General features: G+C 56.3%; 1 protein-coding gene across 1 annotated transcript in view; it reads right to left on the reverse strand.

Moving 5' to 3' along the window:
- The window catches only part of GSTP1 (glutathione S-transferase pi 1), a 32,200-nt gene extending 29,426 nt beyond the window's left edge, over positions 1-2,774 (reverse strand). The window contains exon 1 of the transcript XR_015240687.1: positions 2,663-2,774. The gene's annotated coding sequence lies outside the window, so the exon portion shown is untranslated. The remainder of the gene's footprint in view (positions 1-2,662) is intronic.
- Positions 2,775-10,930: the final 8,156 nt, after the last annotated feature.

Genomic DNA, 10,930 nt, shown 5'->3' on the forward strand with positions numbered 1-10,930 from the left:
TTTATTGGTTTCATCCTAGACTCCAGGGCCCAAGTGATGACTTGGCTGAAAATGTCAAATTTCAAGTTTCGCTAGAAATCGGCTCACCAGCTTTTTTTTTTCTTCTTCTTCTTGCTCAATTGCTTATTTTCACAAAATGTATGGTGAAAGAAGGGGTGTAGCTTTCTCAAGACTGAGGTAGCTCCCACATCAATGCGGGCGATAATATCGGCAAAGCTGGGTTCTTACAAATGTTGTTGTCAGCCTCTCGTTGAGCACTTACTATGTGCCTCCCTGCGCTAAGTGTTTCAGGGGTGTTATGGTGTTTGGGTATCCAGCTGAGGATCCCACAGCAGTTAAGGGACGGAGTTGGGACCTGAACTTAAGCTCACTGGCTGCTCTCTTGACCACGGCCTCCTGCCTCTTCAACACGAACACGCTGCTTTGGGAGGGGGAATTGGTGGAATGTTCACTGTCAGAGCTCAGCCACACTCACTCCGGGAATCCAGGGCATCAAAGGAAAGACTCCTGTTTTGAGGGATGTGCCTTCGTCCCAAGCACTGACCCACACCTCGGCTGAGTGGCCTCAGAGAAGACATCGAACCAACCCCCCCCCCCCCACCAAGGAACCAGAAAACCTCCAGAAAAGTTTGTTAAACCTCAGAGCACCTGTCTTGCAATGTGAGCCTTGAAAGCTTTCTGTCTCCCACTGAGGCCATATGGTGCTGCTTGGTTGTGACTTGATATTAATTATCTATTGCTGCTTAACAAGCCACGTCCAACTTCAGTCTCCTTAAAGCAACTAGCACGTATTAACTCTGTTTCCTGGAGTCAGAAATTCAGGAGTGCGGGGGCGCCTGGCTGACTCGGTCAGTTAGGCGTCTGACTTCGGCTCAGGTCACCATCTCACGGTCCGTGGGTTCGAGTCCTGCGTTGGGCTTTGTGCTGACGGCTCGGGGAGCCCGGAGCCTGCTTCGGATTCTGCGTCTCCCTCTCTCTCTCTCTGCCCTTCCCCCACTCATGCTCTGTCTCTGTCTCAGAAATAAATAAACATTAAAATAAATAAATATAAATAAATAAACATTAAAAAAATTTTTTAAAGAAATTCAGGAGCGCGTTGGCTGCGTGGCTGTGGCATGGGGGTCTCTGTTTTAAATAGAGCTTTTGTTATTTAGGTAAGGGCAGGCGGAGCCACCCGAGGAGACAACTGCCATTGAAAAGATAGTTTGTTACTGGTGGATCCCAAACCAGCAGGAGGAGAGAAGGGAGCTGGCCTCCCGGGAGCTGGAACCAGGGACCTAAAATAAACTGCCTCCCTCTCTCCCTCTCTCTCTCACACGCACTCGTGCACTGTTCTCTGTGCATGGCTCTGCCCTCTCAGCTATAACCGCTGCCAGGGTGGGCTCTGAATTCACATCCTGGTGGCCTCTGGCACAGAAAAGAGAGCTCTGGTCCCAGAGGGAGCCTGTGGCGCCTGGCCAGATGGCCACCTTCTCACCGTTGACACGCCCTGAAGCCAGAATCCGATCGGTGGCGCAGACGCAGCCAATGGGCGGGCCGAATGTCTTCATTTTATTCCCCCCCCTGGCTGCTGCTTTTCGGAACAAGGCTTGTGAAAAGCCAAGCTCATGCCCACAGGATCCTGGGCTGAGTTTCCTGATCCCGTGGAAAAATCCGATCTGGAGGTGAGAAGCCTTCCCCTTCACCTGTCCAAAGTCCTCCGATGGGGAGATACCGAGCTCGAGTGTGGATTCATTGCCAAAAACCCCTCCCAGACACCTTCGGCGGTTTGCGTTCCGTGTGCACACGCTCACCCCGATCCCAAACCCGCACGTGTGAAGAGCAGCGTGGACGCAAACAGCAGAGGAGGCCAGGGCTGGGGCACGACCTATGCTCTTGCTTCTAAAACCCCCCGCGGCTTTGACTTGATTTCAATCGGGATATTGAACATTTAACTGACATTAACATTTTATTTTATTTTATTATTATTTTTTTTAATGTTTATTTATTTTTGAGACAGAGATAGAGCATGAACAGGGGAGGGTCAGAGAGAGAGAGAGGGAGACGCAGAATCCGAAGCAGGCTCCGGGCTCCCCGAGCCGTCAGCACAAAGCCCGACGCAGGACTCGAACCCACGGACCGTGAGATCGTGACCTGAGCCGAAGTCGGAAGCTCAACCGACTGAGCCAGCCAGGCGCCCCTGACATTAACATTTTAAATAACCACTCCATTGACGACTAGCTGTGTGCAGGGCACATTTGAGAGCATTTTCTGGGGCTGTTTGGGAAAGCAGGTGGGCGTGCCCCTCGGGGCGCCTGCCTGCAAATTCCGGCTCTGACCTGTTTGTTTTCTCCGCTGTAAAACGGGGATCTTGAGACCTGCCAAGTGTCCGAATGTGGGAGGTGCCGGGTAAACAGGGTGGCACTCTGTGACCACCGGGACATCAGAGGAGGAAACAGGCCCACAGAGGATTGGCCACTTGTCCACGGTTGCACATCTGGGTAAGGGCAGCCAAGGGTTCTGACCCTCTCCCAGGGTCCCCGGACCAGGGCAGGGAGCAGAGTCCCCGTACAGCTGAGGGTGGGGGTGGGGGGCGGCACAGCTCTGTCAGAGATGCGGAGCTTGGCTGCCCTCCCCCAGCTGCCCAGCCCCTGGCCCCCTTCTGGGCACGGCAGCCACTCACACAGGAGGCCTTGAGCGGGCCCTGCAGCCAGGTCTTCTTGGTCACCACCTCTTCCTTCCAGCCCTGGCCCTGGTCGGCCAGCAGCATGCGCATGGCCTCGCAGCGCCCTGGGGGAGGGGAGGACAGGGTAGGGGGGATGCGGGGAGACCCCAGCCTCAGAGCACCCTGGGGAGGGGTCAGGAGTGTGGCGACAGGACAGAAACTCTAGCTTCGGAGTCTGCTGAGAAGTGGAACCCCGGAGAAAGATGGAGATCATGGCACCGGTGCGGTCTGGGGAGGGAGACAAGGGGTGCAGACTGCAGTCCGAAGTGCCCCGGGATGGGGACGGAGGCAGATGGCCAGAGCGCAGCCAGACGGGGGCCAAGAGGATGCAGCCCCGGGGGAAGGCCAGGCCTGGGGCCGCCACCGCCATCCCAGCCCCGCCCCCATGGCCCTGGCCAGGTGGAACAGCCTGGCCCATCGGTGCCCCTCACCCTCCTGGAGGAGCAGGGGCCGCACCTCGGACGGGGAAGTAGACAAGTAGACGATGGTGTAGGGCGGCACTAGGAGAGACAGACAGACAGGGTGGTGAAAGAGGCCCCACCCCCCCGACGGAGCTGCGGGGGGGGGGGGGGCAGGGGTCAGACCCCTGGGGGAGACCCCCCCTCCCAGCAGCCTGCGGCAGGGGTGGGGTCAGACCCCTGGGAAAGGGGGGTGACTCAACCTCGGCCCCGGCCCCCACCTGGCCCAGACCCTACTCACTAGCGGGCCGTGAAGTGAAAGAGAGGCAGGAAGTGGCAAGGAGCCCAGTGACCTTGTATTTCTGGTTGTCCCACCCCCTCCTCCCTTCCCGCCACACCCAGGAATGCGCCAAGTCACTGAGCGCAGTTCGGGCCTGGGTAAGGCTGGGTGAGGATCGGGCAAGGCCGGACAGGCTCACCTGCTCCTTGGCAGGGTTGTACCCTACCTGCAGGGCACTGACTTTCGCATCACGCAGCCACTACCCCGTCCGGGCCACACCCAAACACACAGAACGCCTCAGGGCCCACAGAGGGCCAGGTCTGAGGACCTAGCCAGCGGCCGGGGCCCCAGCACCCGCACACAGCAGGTGCTCATTAAATGCTTGTTGCAGGGGCGCCTGGGTGACTCAGTCCCTCAAGCGTCCGACGTCCCCCCTGGTCATGACCTCCCGGTTAGTGAGTTCGAGCCCCACATGGGGCTCTGTGCTGACAGCTCAGAGCCTGGAGCCGGCTTCGGATCTCGCTGCCCCTCCCCCCGTTAAGATTAAACATTAAAAAGGGGCGCCTGGGTGGCGCAGTCGGTTAAGCGTCCGACTTCAGCCAGGTCACGATCTCGCGGTCCATGAGTTCGAGCCCTGCGTCAGGCTCTGGGCGGATGGCTCAGAGCCTGGAGCCTGTTTCCGATTCTGTGTCTCCCTCTCTCTCTGCCCCTCCCCCGTTCATGCTCTGTCTCTCTCTGTCCCAAAAATAAATAAACGTTGAAAAAAAAAATTTTATAATAAAAAAAAAAGATTAAACATTAAAAAAAAAATGCTTGTTGTATGAATGAATGCAATGTCAACAGACACAGCCCTTTATGCATCCTCTCTCTGAGATAATAATTGTGCCAAACCCTCAGGGGCTGAGGCCTGTGTTGGGAACTTGACATAGATTTTACGACCGTAGGACTTGGGATTGATCATTCTGATCCTCATTTTCCAGAGGGCGAACTGAAGCACAGAGAAGTTAAGTGACTTTCTCGATTCCTCAAGGTTACACAGCTAGTAAACAGGATTTAAACCCAGATCTGGCTAGCTTCAGGGGCCTCACTTTTTTTTTTCCCCCAGGGGCCTCACTTTTAACCCTCGGCCTTTCTTCTGCAAAGCCCTGTCATCTCCAAACCATTTTTTGACAGAGTCTCAGTGCTGTGCACTCTTTAAAAACTGACTGGACCTGGGGATACGGGTGGACAGAAAGACAGACAGACTGAGCTGCAGGACCTCTTGGCCCTGAGAGGGCTGTGTGTTGCCAGGCGGAGCCCAGTGCCTGCCTCCACCTGGCACCCCCGGCCCCCTTCACCTGGCTGCCCCTTCCTGGGGGCTGGGGGGTGGCCCACTGGGTGTGATGGTCCTTCCCCGGGAACTGGAGCGTACCGAACCAGATGTCTCAGCCTGGTTTTCCGGCCACAGGCACAAGGACAGAGGAAGGCATCCTTCCCCTGGGGAAGTACCCATCTAAAAGCCTGGGGGAAAAACCCAAAGGCACCTAATCAGGAGAATCCCTTAGCCTCGGCCGAGCCCACAGCCGCCTGGGGCTGGGGGGGTGGGGAAGGTGGAGCCAGAGTTGGGTTCTATCCGTGACTCACAGCTGGAGGAACATCTGCCCAGCACTTAGCAGCTTACAAAGAGCTTTCATACAAATGGTCTCATTGTATCCCCACCACATCTTGAGAGGGAGGGAGACTTGTTCCCATTATACTGACGGGGACACCAAGGTTCACCAGGGTTCATTCACCCGCTCTGGCCTGGAGCACGCGTGCCCTCCCTTCGTGGACAGGCATCAATGGCCTGGGGGACCCCTTCCGGTCCAGCGGGCCAGCCTCCTACCGGCTCATACCCTCCAGCCATCACGCTCAAGTCCCCTGGGCTGGCTGTCTCTCAGGTCCTTGGGGCTCTATTCTGTGGTGTTCCAGCTGGCTGCTTTTACCCATAATCCTCTGGCTCCACAGGCAATGCCCGTGGACTAGTTCTGTGACTCCCCTGAGGCCTCTCCCTCCGAGGTCCAGAGCAGTTTTCCCAGCCCAGTGAGCCAGGAACCTCCCTGTGCCCACGCCCCCACCTTCAGCCCATGTGTATATCAGCACCTGTCTTTGGCATTTCTTTTTTTTTTATTTTTTTTTCAACGTTTTTTTATTTATTTTTGGGACAGAGAGAGACAGAGCATGAACGGGGGAGGGGCAGAGAGAGAGGGAGACACAGAATCGGAAACGGGCTCCAGGCTCCGAGCCATCAGCCCAGAGCCTGACGCGGGGCTCGAATTCACGGACACGCGAGATCGTGACCTGGCTGAAGTCGGACGCTTAACCGACTGCGCCACCCAGGCGCCCCTGGCATTTCTTTAAATACAAATAAACAGCTTTATTGCTACTTAAGTTTCACTCTTATAAAGTGTACATTTGGGGCGCCTGGGTGGCTCGGTTGGTGAAGCGCCCGACTTCGGCTCAAGTCATGATCTCACGGTTTGTGAGTTCGAGCCCCACATCGGGCTCTGTGCATCATGACAGCTCGGAGCCTGGAAGCTGCTTCGGACTCTGTGTCTCCCTCTCTCTCTGCCCCTCCCCAGCTCATGCTCTGTTTCTCAGTCTCTCAAAAGTAAATAAACGTTAAAAATTTTTAAAAAGGAGTTAATGTTTATTTATTTTTGAGAGAGAAAGAGAGACAGAGCGTGGGCGGGGAGGGGCAGAGAGAGAGGGAGACACAGAGAATTCAAAGCAGCTCCAGGCTCTGAGCTGTCAGCACAGAGCCCAGCCTGGGGCTCAGACCCATGAGCCGTGAGATCATGACCTGAGCCGAAGTCGCACGCTTCACCGACTGAGCCACCCAGGCGCCCCAAGCCCCTCTCTCTTCCGACCCTGCTCAAGCCCCTGGCCCCCGGCTGCCTGGACTCCCTCCCCCTGCTCTCGGCCTACGAGGCGCACCTCAGCGCCCGGCCCAAGCTCAAGGCCTTCCTGGCCTCCCCTGAGCACGTGAACCGCCCTGTCTTCGGCGCCCGTTAGACGTGAGCGTGCCTCCCTCGAGAGGACTGCCCTTGGGGACCAACGAACACGGTGAGCGGAAAGCGGTGCTGTGGTCACTGAGGGGCTGGAGGGCACCGCGGACCCTCTGCCCCTCCCCGGGCAGCCTCGAGAGGATGAGGCTTGGGCTGGGCATCTGGGCCCCCGGGACGGCATTACCCACCTGACCTGCCACGAGACAAAGAGTGGTTCCGGGTCCCGACTGGCAGGGGAGACGTCAGGCCTTCAGGATCCACCCGGAGGACTTCCCGCGGGAGGGAGGTGCCCTCCCTGGGGGCACTCATGGTTGCGGAGCCCTCCGAGTCTGGGACAAGGGCAGCCGTGAATGTGGCAAGCAGTCCCCGGCATCTGTGAGTTCCACGGTCCGCTCACACACTCAGGGTGACCTCCGCACATGTTGTACCCTGGGAAGTGACACAGTCTGCCGTCTCACACGGGCAGCAGCGTTGCTCATTCTCACGTGTCGCCCACGGTCACCCTCCGGCAGCCCGGTTGGTGGCCAGCCGGGCCCAAGTGTATATGCCCCGAGGCCAGCCTGGAGCTCTGGGTGGCCTGGCCTGGCCGGCCCTTTAGACAAGCCTCTGCCCCACGGGCTTCAAGCAGAGGCCCCGTGAGGAGGGTCTCTCGTGCACCGGATTTGGGGGTGCTGGTTGGCAGTTTGGGTTCCCAGAGGACAGCCAGCTTCTGTGTGCGGAACGCCCCAGGAAGGGCCCACCGGTCCCCGAGAGGAGAGTGGCAGAGCCCGGAAGCCCCTGTCGTCCTCCTGGGTTTCGTAGGGCCACCCCGGGTGACTGCAGGGCAGGGTTGAGGCCTGTGAGCCTCCTCTGTGCCCTGACTGGTGGCTTGGGGGGCGGAGGGCAGGACCCTCAGGCCGCGGTGTTTCACCGTGCAGGCCGCCGGGACGGTGGCCGTAGGAGGGTCACAGAACAGGCCGGGGAGACACGGGCATCCTGTAGATCCCAGAGCGGCAGGAAGAAAGCTGCTCTTTTGAAAGCTTCCTGTAACCAACAGCTTCCATATTCTTTGGGGTGACCGGGCTGGGCATTTTTTTTTTTTAATGTTTATTTATTTGTTCTTGAGTGAGAGAGAGTGTGAGCGGGGAAGGGGCAGAGAGAGAGGGAGACAGAGAATCCCAAGCAGGCTCCGTGCCATCAACAAAGAGCCTGACGTGGGGCTCGAACTCGTGAACCTTGAGATCCTGACCTGAGCCAAAACCAAGAGTCGGATGCTTAACCAACCGAGCCACCCAGGCGCCCCGTGGGCATTTTGATTGTATAGCTCTGCGACCCCAAGAAGGTGGATAGAAGAGGCTCCCGCGGTCAGGAGGAGGGACCCTGGGGAGTGGAGGGCAGGTCCCCTCTTTGGGCAGCTGGGGGCTCGGGGGAGCTGGTGCAGCCAGGTGTGGGGGAGATGAGATGGCTAGGTTGGGGAGAGGCTGAGAGCCCCTCCAGCTGGGGAGGTGACAAGTGACCCCCAGGGTTGAGCTTTCTCTGAGCCATGTCCCGGGCATGTCACTTATATTAACTCATTTGGTTTTCACAAAAGAAGCCACCTCGTAGATGCTGTCAATATTCCCACTTCACAGATGAGGACCTTGGGGCCCAGAGAGGTGAAGGCACCCTGCTCAAGGACATACGGCTGGTTAAGAGGCCAAGGCAGGATTTGAACTCAGGCTCTCCGGCCCCAGAGCGCGTGCCTGTAATGATTCTGCTCTAGGTGGGGACTTGAGCCACCAGTTTTTATGTCCTGGCACAGGGTGACCGCAGTGACCTGCAGGGGCTTGGTAGCTCTGGTGACCCCTCTAATTATATGGGGGCAGGAACCCTAAGAGAAAGGTTGGGCTTCCAGCCTATCACGGGCAGAAGGGGGGCTGGCTCCCCTTTGAGGAACATTTGCTGGAACATTCAGAGACTGGTGACTGGGTTTGCTCCCCAGCTGGTTACAGATGAAAAGCTTGTCCTTCCAGGAGCTCCAGTCCCGGAGCTCCGGTTCGTATGTTCGAGCCCCACATGGGGCTCTGTGCGTCATGACAGCTCGGAGCCTGGAGCCTGCTTCGGAGTCTGTGTCTCCCTCTCTCTCTTCTCCTCCCCTGCTTGTGCTCTCTCTCTCTTTCTCGAAAATAAATAAACATTAAAAACAATAAAATAGGGGTGCCTGGGTGGCTCAGGCAGTTAAGCATCTGACTTCGGCTCAGGTCATGATCTCGCGGTCTGTGAGTTCGAGCCCCGCGTTGGGCTCTGTGCTGACAGCTCAGAGCCTGGAGCCTGCTTCAGATTCTGCGTCTCCCCCTCTCTCTGCCCCTCCCCCGTTCATGCTCTGTCTCTGTCTCAAAAATAAGTAAATGTTAACAAAATTTCAAATAAAATAAAATAAAATAAAGTGCACATTCTGTGGCTCCAGTATACGCAATGTTGTGCAACCATGATATAATTCCAGACCATTTACATCACCCCAGAAAGAAACCCTTTAGCGTAATCAGTACGTCATTCCTTTCCATGCCGAGTAGTATTCCATTACCTGGATATATACGCTTTGTCTACCCATTTCTACACGGAGGGACGTTTGGGTTGTTTCACTTTTTGGCTTTTATGAAGCATGCTGCCGTGAACATTTATGAGAAAATTTTTGGTGTGAACGTATGCTTTCACTTCCCTGGGGCACGGCCCTAGGAGTGGGCTTGGCCAGGTCACATGGTAGCTCACTTTGAGTAACCTCCAAACTCTTTTCCAAAGCAGCTGCACCATTTTATAAGCCCCACAGCAGCATATGCAAAGACCCCAACTTCTCCACGTCTTCACCAACACTGTTGCTGTCTGCCTTTTCCACTCTTGCTATTCTGGTGAGTCTGAAATGGTACCTCAGCACGGCTGTGGGGGCCAAGCCTGGGTCGACTTGGGGGGAACGGGTGGAGAAGGAGCCATCATCTTCGCCCTCTAAAGAATCACAGCTCAGAATAGAGACAGACACGACGCTTCATTCACACACTGATTAGTACGTGTCAGGCCGTGAGTGAGCTAGACATCACGACAAACACCAGGACAGGTAAGATATGGTCTCCACGCTAATGGACTCTCTTTAAGAAGAATCTAAGGCCTTCAGCAGCAGACCACCCACCCATCCATCTCTCTGTCTGTCCATCTATCTACCCATCTACCCAATCATCCACCCATCCGACAACCAAACATTTGACCAGCAGTCCATCAAAACACCCACCTCTCTATATATCCACCCATCCATCCAACTACCCATATACCCGACCAGTCATCCTCTACCTGTCTATCCATCCATCTATCCATTCACCTAACCATCTATTGGTACAATCATCCATCCATCCACCTATCAACTGTTTAACCACTAGCCTGTTTACCCACCCTTCCATTCAATCAGCTACCTGTCCATCCATCCATCCATCCATCCATCCATCCATCCATCCGTCAACCACTGATCCACCTGGCCATCCTAGACACTGGAGCTGGAGCTCCAGCTTGGCTAAGCTGGGCTGGGCAAGTCAAGGGCATCAAGATGAACACCCTAGCATGCTTGCTGCCCATTGAACACAAGTAAGGAAGGATTTCCAAGCCACACTTTCTCCACCAGGACACAAAGTCTTCGCTTTGTGATTGAAAACACGTTTAGCCACTAGACCCTGACCAGTTGGCACCCCTACTACATTGGCTCAAACTTCGGGGCACACATTTCTAACCACTTCCCGCCTTAGATGGTCATGTGAGCACAGGGTCACTCATCATACATGATACCCACCATTTTTTGAGCCCTTCCTAAGTGCCAGGAAACTGCTAGGCCCTTTATTTAATTTTCACAAAGGCACCACGAGGCCCAGGTCAACCCCCGTTTTCCAGATAAGGAAACCGAGGTTCAGAGAGGTGAAATACCTTGCCAAGGGTCACACAGTGAGTGCATGGGGAAATCCAGGCCTACAGGCCTTTTCTAAGCCCTTGCAGAAGACGCTAGAATTCCTGTATCTGAAGGATGTTCGCAAGATGCCGCCTGGGACGTAGTACTCCCCTGGCCTCCAGGAGGGGAGGCCCCAAGTACAGAGGGCTGGAGGCGGCTGGAGGCTGAACCTTCAAGCGGTCAGCTCGGACCCCCACAAGGAGCCCTTCCCATCCTGGACGACCTGGCTGGTGTCCACTCACCTCTGAACGCCGACCACTCCCCAGGTCCTCAGCTCCGCTCAGGGCTGCGTGGGGGCCGTCCCCTCTGCCTGCTGGCCACCCCTCCCTTCAGGCGGTCACCCCCATCGTCTCTCTGGTCTTGGCTCACACGCCACTTCCTCAGCCCCCCAGTCACAGCAAGCTCCCCATTCTCCTCCTCCATAGTCATTCTGGGTCTGCTGAATGTGCACCTCCCACCAGCCGGAAGGTTCCAGGAGGCAGGGACTGGTCCCCAACACCCAGGAAGCCATATAGCAGGTGTTCCACAAACACTTGTTGAAGATGCCACCCGTCTGGAATTTTCTCCGGCCTCTTGCCATCA

Source organism: Puma concolor, chromosome D1 (assembly GCF_028749965.1).
Source record: "Puma concolor isolate L17-30 chromosome D1, mPumCon1.1.hap2, whole genome shotgun sequence".
In the NCBI taxonomy this organism is placed as follows: Eukaryota; Metazoa; Chordata; class Mammalia; order Carnivora; family Felidae; genus Puma; species Puma concolor.